Raw genomic sequence first — 10007 nt, 5'->3', positions numbered from 1 at the left:
GTTATAACATTTGACCGTACAATTTTATTCCGTCGCATTCGCTTATTCGGTTCATCTGACAAGATGGACCAAGTAAGCTTATTCTAGCTCACCCAGCGTTTTCACATGCGGTGTGGCCGGCTTGAGGAGGTCGAGCAGGAGACTGAAGACGCGGGTCCCGCAGCTGGCCAAGAAGATGTTCCGCTGTTTTGTCTCGGGTGTGTCGTTTGCCAGGAAAAACACGTGGACTTGTTCTTCGTAGACTGGACAGGCGAACCCATCTCCCTCGAACGGATCGAGCCTCCCGTACCGCGGCCTGGCGACAGGAGCGGGGGGCGGTGTTCCGAATCTCTCGGCGGCGTGGGCCGAACCGTGCAAGTTGTTCGCTTCCAGTGCCACGGTTCCTCGTCGCCAGTGTCACGATCCTTCTCGAACGTGGACGAGGGGGGCCGAAGCACCCGCCGAGAAGAGTCGACTCGCAGTCTGGTTGTGAGGGTGAACGATGACTGACCGGGGCGGCGTGCGCTCCGCGGCTTTTATTGCTGCGGTGATCAATGTTGCCCGCCGAGCCTGGCGGCCACAGACGGGTGGACTGGAGGGGGCGCTTCATACTTGTCACAACCAGAGACGGCTCTGGTCACAACTACAATACACAGTCCTCCCGTACGCAAAGTAACATTTACAAAATAGGCCTAACGGCTCCGCAGCCTCAACAAAACACTTGCCTTCACTCGAGCCGTCAGAGTCTGCGAGAGAGCGACTTTCGAAAGAGGAAATACTGACGTGGAAGTTACAGCCAAGGGCCATCGTTAGGCAGGGGCAGGGGGATAACAGCTGATAGAAGAGAAAATTGCGAAAAAGAGGAGGGTTCTGTTTCGCCAAAGCCGACACAGCGGGGCGCGAGAAACCGCGGCTGAGGGGGGGGGGGGGGGGGGGGGGGGGCGGCAGAACCGATGAAGGAAGGAACCTTTTTGTCCAGAAGCGAGCGGAGGTAATTCCGGCGGCAGACGGTCGTTGAGACGTCGAACAAACACTGCGCACAGAGCACACACACAGACCACACCAGCACAAAATCCAACGGTGCGCCTGGTCCGGGGCAAGCTGCGTCCGAGTTGTCCAAGTATTGTCACCAAGCCCACAAGAGCCATGCATATCTATATTTCGAGCCAAAGTGCAATGGGTCGGCCACTCTTTACTGTGTGAAAGGATTGGGGGGAACATAGAATAGATTCCGTACGCTAAACTGGGACGGTCGAGCCTATTGTATGTACAAGGGGCATTCCGCAGAGTGCTGCGGAGTGTCATTCTTTCCTTGTAGTTTGGCTGAACTAACCACGCGATCTGCGATAGAAATTAAGTGCACGGCCTTTGCTGAAATGCCAGGCCCCCACCATGCATTGGGTTTACGAGCTGCCGAATCTATCATTCGGATGCTTAGGTTGGCCAGGGTTATTCCCGGCCCATTATCGCGAGAAAAAAAGAGAGAAAAAAAGAAAAATAGAACACCTTTGGGTTTGTACCCATCCAGGCTGGGATGGGCGTCAAGTAATCCCGAAACGCCAGACGATTCGCCCCGAAGTCGCGGCGGCAAGCGCGCCGCTCGAGAAGACTAAAGGCCGGATCAGACACTTGCGTTTGAGTGCGTTTGACTGCTTTGCGTCGAGAACCGAAAGCGAGTCACCGGCACATCTGTGCTTCGTATGAAGCGTGCGATCTAATTCAAGGAATCATCTTGGCACGCGATATAAGTAGCAGGGATTTCCTGGTTTATCGCAGCCGCAACGCAGTCAAACGCAGTCAAACGCAACTGTCTGAACCAGGCTTAACGCGACGCTGAAAAAACAAGCGCGCCGAACAGGAGGCCTCGAGCGCCGATGCTCATCGCCTGTGCTAACGCGTCGAAGACCGAAGAACAAAAAGTGGACGGGAGTCAGCACGCGGGCCGCGGGGCGCATTGCGTAATCGCGTAATCAACACGTGATCTGGGAGAGGAGTGCCTGGGAGTGCTGTGAAGTAAAGGTGGTGGTGGGCGAGCAAGGCGATAACGCGCTTTTGCAGCGCCTGCAGGGCAACCGAAAGAGGGGAGTGAAGCCTCTCGATGTGTTCGCGTTGGTATTGCAAGATAGCGTCAAATGCGCCAGTGCGCGAGGCACGTGTCTCGAGCGGCCCTTGGAAGTACAGTGTTCTTGGAAGCGAATGGCGATGGAGCACCCGCCCATGGCACGTACGTGTCTCGCGCGTTTCCACGAGAACAATTGGCTTGCTTTGTATGTTTATACAGCCTTGATGGTGGTACGCCTCAACGGGTGATCGGTCTCTTCGCGGTACATGGAAAATTTAGCTAATGCAGTGCAACCGCTAACCTGAAGTTTTTAGCGTGCATCAGGCAGCAGTGATTACACGAACGCGTGCCTGTACGAAACGCATCCAGATCGAAGCGGGCGGGGACGGCGGAGATCGAACCCAGGAAGTTCCCAGCGCAAGCTTTCGCTCCACGCTCCGAGCTAAGACGCGTTAGCCCCCAAGTAGCACAAAATGTGGCTACAACGTTACTGGAATGTTGTCAGGTAACGTTGCCGAACGCTGCTAACGACCGCGGATTCTACACTCCAGTAACGTTACACCACAATGTTACAGTAACGTAACTGCATACGTTACCTGGACATTACCCAAATAATGTTACTGGAACGTTGTAAGATAACGTTGCCAAACGTTGCTAATGGCCACCAGTTCTACCTTCCAGTAACGTCACATCAAAATGTTGCAGTAACATAGCTCTCTATGTTACCTGGATGCTAGATCAGTGATGTTACTCGGACGTCGTCGCTAACGTTGCTAGTTGTTGTTAATGGCCACGAATTCTACCATCCAGTAATGTTGCACCAAAATGTTGCACTGACATTACGGCTTACTTAAAAGTGAAGGAATAAAAATGTGAAGAACATACACAAACGACCACTCTTTCATTTCGCAACAACGTTTATTTTTTGAGGAGCAAAGAGTCGCATACAGGTCGAGGTCAACTAGATACCGAAGGTGGTGTGTTACTGACTCATCCCTTATCTCCCTAAAGTTCCTTTGATCAAGCCTTTCTTTTGCAGTTAATCTTGACCCGTGCGCGAGTCTTTGCTTCCAAAAAACGAGCGTCGTAACTAAATGAAAGAGCGGTCATCTGTTTTTCCTCAGTGCTTTTATTCTGTTAACTTTCAGTAAACATTTTTACAATATGCTGGCACTGGCCAGATATTACTGCATGTGTTACTTGGACATTACTGAACAATGTTATCCGAAAATACATTGACAAGCGCTGCCAGTAAACTGCATTTATGGTTGTCATGAAGTCATTTTTTGAGCTGGTGCCTGATATGAGTAAATGGATGTGCATTACAGGCCATTAATGAATCAGCATTTTGAAATCCTAGAAGCAGGACTCTGGAAGAAAACAAGAAGTTATTGGAATAAATTTATTTCAAAAACGAAACCAACATTACAAGTACCAGAGAATTCTTCTGTTTCTTACAAGCTATTAGATCTACAAAATTGTAAGGAACACACTAAATTACAAGGCTGATCTGCATAAAAATAAAAATGTAAAATATTAAAACTCCCAGCAACATAAAGCAAGTAGCCTAAAATAAAATTCTAAATATATCTCAAATTACACCCGATCTTGGGCTAGGACATATAAATAAATAACGGAGGCAATAAACCAAAAATGACTAGAAAAAGAACATAAATTTTAAATCTTCTAAAAATACCACACTAATGTGTACATAAATTAAATAAAAGAAACCACTAGCTGGGGCTAAAATGTATGCATGAATAGAAATTAAAGGTAACATATGCATATTACAAATTGACATAAAAAATTCAAACAACAGGGACTCTACTCATGGGATGGCTGTAAAAAAAGGAGAAAGAAATCATTAGAAAAAAAAGCATTTTAAATGATTTAGGTAGCATGAATTTTTTTTTTCAATTCTATGCATTTAGCACGGTTAACCAATTCCATGCTTCCAACTGGGATCAAAGTAACCAACTACTAACATTTAAAACTAACAGAAAAATCAAGGCAGAAACATGCTGAAAAACAGCGCAAAATGCACGGATAAGAAAACACACAGGACAAGGCACTGTGTGTTCTTTTTCCTTTGTCTGGTTTTCGCACCGTTTTTCAACATGAATTCTTACTAACTAGCCCAGCCCAACTGTCCATCCTTGTAATCAGAAACATGCTTGCCTTCTCCCCTTGTGGCAGCCCCTCAGTCACTCCTGAGAAGAGGCACACTGCTCCTGCAAAAAAATACCACAAAAAAGTTGGTTGCATTCAGAAAATGGGTGCCTATTTCAGGGCAGACAGTGTCATCAAGATAAAAAAAGAAATGCCTACATCTGTCCTAGCAGTTTCACCACAGTTTCTTTGCATGCACAAGTCATTCTTTCCAGTTTAGACTTTTACCGCAAAGTGTGACCTACCCACAGAAGACAGTGGATACGCGACTTATTCTTTTCTGGCAAGGTAGGCGGCTGTTCTCGGCCACTCACTTTTTCCCACTTCAACCTATTTATTCATGCGTGAAAGGCACTTTCTTAAGAGGGAAACAGCTATTTTCTGCAGCACCTTTTTCATTTTGTATTTGTAGATTTAACTTTGTTTTCATTTTATCTTAAGAGAATAGCTTTCTTTTTAAGAACATAGATGTTCTTAAAAAAGACGTGCCTGCCCTCTTCGTCAATTTTTTGTAACCGACAGAACCGTGGACCTGTCGGATCTTTGACATGCAGTATATTACTGTATGTCGAATATCCGGCAGGTCCACGGTTCTGTCGGTTATAATAAATTAACAAAGAGGGGAGACAAGTCTTTTCTTTTCCCCGTATCATGGGCCAGTGAGACAGATCACTGCCTCAAGGACGGCTTCCTCTTGAAGCAGAATAGGTCTCTTCAAGGACGAAGATATATATACGCTTTTGAATGGACGTGCATTCATCACTGCACCTGATGATCACAGCTTTTAAAAGTGTCGTTAGTGTTACCGTGTCTTATTGGCCTCACTAACAGAAGTCATCATTTACTAAAAAAAAATAGAAGGTGACAAAAAAAGGTTCCTTCCTTTTATATATATATATAAGTTTATGTTACAATAAATATTAAAACACTGCTATCCTCCCGGCACTAAAAAAAAAAAAATTCTACTGCTCAAATAGGCTACGTTCAATGAAACAACTTCGATGAAATGGCGTTCAATGAAACAGCGTTCGATAAAACTGCGTTCAATGAAACAGCTTCGATGAAACAATGTTCAATGAAACGGCGTTTGATGAACTGTCCGGACCCAGGGGCAATGTCAATGAGCCTCATATTTTCTACAATGTCAAGCTCATTGCAGACAATGCCATAACATGGTGTTCTTTCATTGCCTAAATAAATTTCTTAATACTTAAAAATGTCTTTATGTAAAGTAGACTAATGCCTTTGTTTGAAATCTGGGCTTGTTTTAGGATGCAAAAGTATTTTTCGGGAGTTTAAGCAAAATTAGAAATATCATATTACCATTTTCTTGGTCCTAGCTGGTGCATGCCTGACCGATTCAGCAGCAGCCCATTTGGCGTCGGCTTCCTGCACGATGATGGCTGGCTCATTGTTTTCTGCCTTCTGTTTAAAGCAGGTGTGCACAGCTCCTGTTTCAAAAGTATATAATTACAACGCAACGTCAGCTACCACAGTGAAATATCGACAATTTCATGCCCTACTTCAGCATAACTTGGCAGACATCGGTAACTATGAAATCAGCCAGGGTGTCAAGCAAATTCCTCCTTTTAAGTTCCCCAGCTTTTCCAGGTTTTAAATTCCCTGTCCATTACAGAAGTTTGGAGATGTGGTACGAACTGCTACTAAACACCTCATAAGTGAGCACCACTCACAATTTAAAACAATTTATTGATATCAGTCTTTATGTTGCTCAAGAAGTCAAAGACTTACAAAGTTTCGGGCAATGTTATTTAGCACAGCCACGTCAATGCACGACTCTCCTGGCTTCGTCGCACACCACCGCATTACTCGCCTTGGCCATTTTCCCTGATTTGGCTAACTTTTTGATTATCTCCCTGACAATTCCCTGACTTTTCCAGATGATCCGAAATTTCCTGACAATTCCAGCTTTTCCAAGGTGCTAGACACCCTTTCAATGAGCCAGATAGCTCGGGAGCGAGGCATGGGACAAAACTCCACTGTAGTGAGCTTATGTGGGCTGCTGTCACATGCTTCACCAGGACACAGTTTCCTTTCATCTAAAAGAGCCAAATCCAGAAAACTGAAACCAAGCAAATTTTTGTATGAATTCAAACTATATTCGTTGGTCCATCGATCTCAAATGCTACTACAGTGAATTCAGTCAGAGTACGCTATAAAAACCACAGCAGAGGTGGCTGCGGCACATGGCTCAAAGCTATACTGACCTGCAAACATACCAATTTATCTGTTTTGCTTCATGTGGATTTCGCCTTTTTAGAAAAAAAAGCTCCTCACTTGTGTGCCCTGTTTAGCTGTAGCCATTTGTTGTTAAAAGGCAACTCTGCTTAATTCCAAAACTTTTGGAATTATAAGACTTCAAATAAAAATAAAAAATAAATTTAAAAAGAAATATAAAAATAACTATTTTATTTCATGCATTGGTGGAATATTTCCTATGCAATTTTGCTTTAAACATAGCCCAAATAAAACCCGGAACATCGGCTTCTACAGGCAACAATGGCAGAGACGGAGGAGACATGACCAATCCCATGGTATAAATGATGATGTGCTACCCCTGCGAGGACGACGCAAACAGACGGGCCTGAGTGTTGTCTGCTCCGTGTCGGACGACATCTGCACCACTGCAACCTACGCTAAAGCCAAGTTTTCTCAAAGGAATAAATATCTCAGGAACATTAGTATGCAGCGAGGTCTACTAAATAGTACATAAATAAGCCATTGAGTATGTGAACATTGTGCAAACAATGCCATTATTATTTAACAGAGGTGAACCATGAGAAACGTGCACATCCAGGTCTGTGCCAATCATGTGGACACCGCGGAACCAACTTTTGGAGAAGACATTGCTCAAGTCAAGGACTGACTGTGCATGGAAAAAACAAAGAAAACGTAACAATGCACCTGACATAGTAAATTGATGTTTGGTGCACTGAAGCCGTAGTAGCAACTGCGCTGTCGTTTGCGCCTCCATTGTCAGCTAGGGTTAGCAGTTTGCTGATCCGTTTCATAAAGATTTAAATGGAGATAATATTGGACATGTGGTTTTCCTAGATGATACCGAAGAAGCCTTTGTTTTCTCTCACTAACAAAAATGAAACGGAGTCTGGAAAATGGCAGGCCCTTGCGCGCTGCCATCTTGCAGCTGGGGTTCACCCCAAATAATCCGATTATGAAGGCTTGCTAAAGCGTCACTAAGCTAATTGACAGATTGGTACCCTGAGAGCACGTTTCCCTACCCATGGTGGCTAGACTACTTTTGGAAACATGACTGCTTGCAAACGTGTATAGCTGATTGTGTCATTCAGCTATATGGTAATGTACCTTACACCAAAGAGTGCTCGGTGGTGTAAAACAAAATGTACCACCTTTCTTTAAGAAGTGGTCAATCCTAACGCTGCGCAAACCATTCCACATATAAAGCAGAGGACAGGTTCATAAAAAGTGCTAGGGTTAGAGTGCACAAACAGTAAGCATTCTAATGTATCCTTTGACCAGAAAGCATAGATAAATAAACAAAATAAATTGAATTGTAAAATAAAAATGACTAGTACAGCAGAATTATGCAAACATGAGGTTGGAGCAATACAAAGCAAACATATGCACCGTCAAATTAAAAATATCCACTTCACCATCCCTTAGGCTATAACTGTCCTTGTGCGAGGAAGCATACCACAACTAGCAGCTTTGTAAATTAAAAATGACTAGATAAAAAAAAATGAAAGCCGTTTACAACTCCCTGTAACGCTAAATTAGAGTGCAGCTCTAGAGGAGGAGGGAAGGGTCCCGAGGAAAGGGTATACCCCTCCTCCCTGCCACACCTCCCTCTGAGCGGCGTCGCCGTAACCGTGAGGTCACGTGACCCTCCTGACGGGGGTCACGTGACCCCGCGAGGACAATTTGGCATGGTGCCGAAACGTCACCTTGCCGAAACGTCGCCGCGGTTACGGCGACGGCGACACCACTCAAGCCGGAAACGGGCGCCTAAGAGCTGCGCTCTAAAAGAAACACCAAAACAGCAGGTGCTCAATAAACAATATGGATACCATTCATTATCACAATTGCGGCTAACCAAGCTGAGGCTAATCACATAAAATAAAAAATCTAAATGCTGGAAAGCGTTAAGAAATTGCAGCAACAAAAAGCAAACATACACGTGTGCGTTTTTGCTTGGGCTCTGGTGCACGTTCTGGAAGTTGAGGGGCTGGCTGAGTGTTACGTCGTTCCTGCAGAAGAGGCAAGCTTGATGAAAAAGGAGGGCAAATGAATACCGAATACAAAGGTGTTGCAGAAATTTAGGTGCATACATCTTGGTCATAGAAGTCCTCATCCTCAAATGAAGAAAGAGTATGCTGCAGTCTCTTCCTTTTTCTCTTCTCCCGCTCTTCATTATTCAATGTTAGGTCGGACGTCGCTTCCGAATTTTTTTTCTTTGTACTTTGCATCTTCATATGTCACTGAAACAAGAAAGCCGAGCACACCAGTCAAATGTTTAACCACCACAAGCTTGTTTGCACCCTAAACTTTTGTTCATTTAATCAAATATGCTCGCTTTATGGTTAGACAGCTTTTAGGTTAAAGCCTGCCAACTTTTTCGGGCTCATGTATATAATCTGTGAGGATTGGGCCAGCTCAGGTTTATATTAAAGAAAACAAAAATTTTGTCGGGCTCGTGCTGGGCTCAAGCTTCTGTCTAAAATTCTGTCGGGTCCGGGCCGGGCCCGAGCCGTGTCTCTTCAAGGCCAAGTCTGGCCGGGCCCCGGAAATTAAATATTCTATTAGGCTCGGGCCAAACCCGGGCCGTGCCTCTACCGGGCCGGGTCTAGAAATTCTGGCTCGTGCAGTGCTCTAGCACACTCTACATTGGGTGAGCAGAGTCCGCGCTCCGCTCTAAGCAGAATTTATTGCCTATTTCTCTGCCCCAAGATTCTCAACTCTTTGCTCAGGGCACTCAATGGCATTTCCGGCTCATTTTCCATGACTGGACTTGATTTTTCCCGGTAATTAAAATTTCCCTGACAATTCCCGGTTTTCCCGGTTGCTAGACACCCTGCTATACTTACAACATGATGCCATCACCTGACAGGAGAATGTGGCCCAGTCAGTCGAGGGCTCTTCGACGCTCTCTAATTGCCATCATCAACCGATTTGATTTGTAGGGTGGCCATGCCGTGCAGCCATTGCACACCCAACAGGTAGGGACAACTGCGACATCATTTTTCGCCAAAAAAATGGACAAGAGAGTACATTTCCTGAAATCAACAAATAAAGCCGTTATTACCTTAAAGACCAGTCATAAGTCACTAAAAATACAGTTTTCGAATTAAGCACAACCAATGTACAATAGTTGCAAACATAGATCACACTTGCAAGTGAAGTAGATAAAAAACAGCATAGCCCTGGTTATCGAAAAAATAGTCAGAGTGCAGGAGAGCTGGTGTAAGTTGAACATGATTGTAAACCTGAGACTGGGGCAGAAAAGAGAACACAGCAGAAGGTAGAAAAAGGAGAGGAAACGTCTCAAACTCAGCTGCAAAGTTTATTTCGTACACGCCTTATATACAACAACTCCAACGCCGAATGGCGGTGGTTATGCTGGAATGTGACCCTTTGTGTGAGTGTTTCGCAGGAGAGGTCAAGGAAGATAAGAGAAGGTTTATCCAAATTTCATTGTCCTCTTGTCATATATCTTCTTTTTTTTTTTTGTAGAGACAGCGTTGGAGTTGTGGTATATAAGGCGTGTACGAAATAAACTTTGCAGCTGAGTTTGAGACAT

The 10007-nt window shown here is 44.8% G+C and overlaps 1 long non-coding RNA gene across 2 annotated transcripts; it reads right to left on the bottom strand.

The window, feature by feature from the left end:
- Positions 1 to 5626: 5626 nt before the first annotated feature.
- LOC120843646 lies at positions 5627 to 9349 on the bottom strand. 2 transcript variants are annotated; one of them, XR_005716229.2, is made up of 3 exons: positions 8539 to 8745; positions 8386 to 8457; positions 5627 to 5661 (listed from the first exon to the last, which is right to left on the bottom strand). It is a non-coding gene; the product is annotated as an uncharacterized LOC120843646 (long non-coding RNA). The 2 variants fall into 2 exon arrangements; XR_005716230.3 differs by lacking the exon at positions 5627 to 5661 and adding an exon at positions 9295 to 9349 and having other exon boundaries at positions 8179 to 8457; positions 8539 to 8688.
- Between the last annotated feature and the right edge of the window lie 658 nt (positions 9350 to 10007).

The sequence above is a fragment of the Ixodes scapularis genome, unplaced genomic scaffold (assembly GCF_016920785.2).
Source record: "Ixodes scapularis isolate PalLabHiFi unplaced genomic scaffold, ASM1692078v2 PGA_scaffold8__174_contigs__length_109621045, whole genome shotgun sequence".
Lineage (NCBI taxonomy): Eukaryota > Metazoa > Arthropoda > Arachnida > Ixodida > Ixodidae > Ixodes > Ixodes scapularis.
Note: the sequence above shows the minus strand (reverse complement) of the source record. Positions and strands in the feature narration are given on the sequence as shown.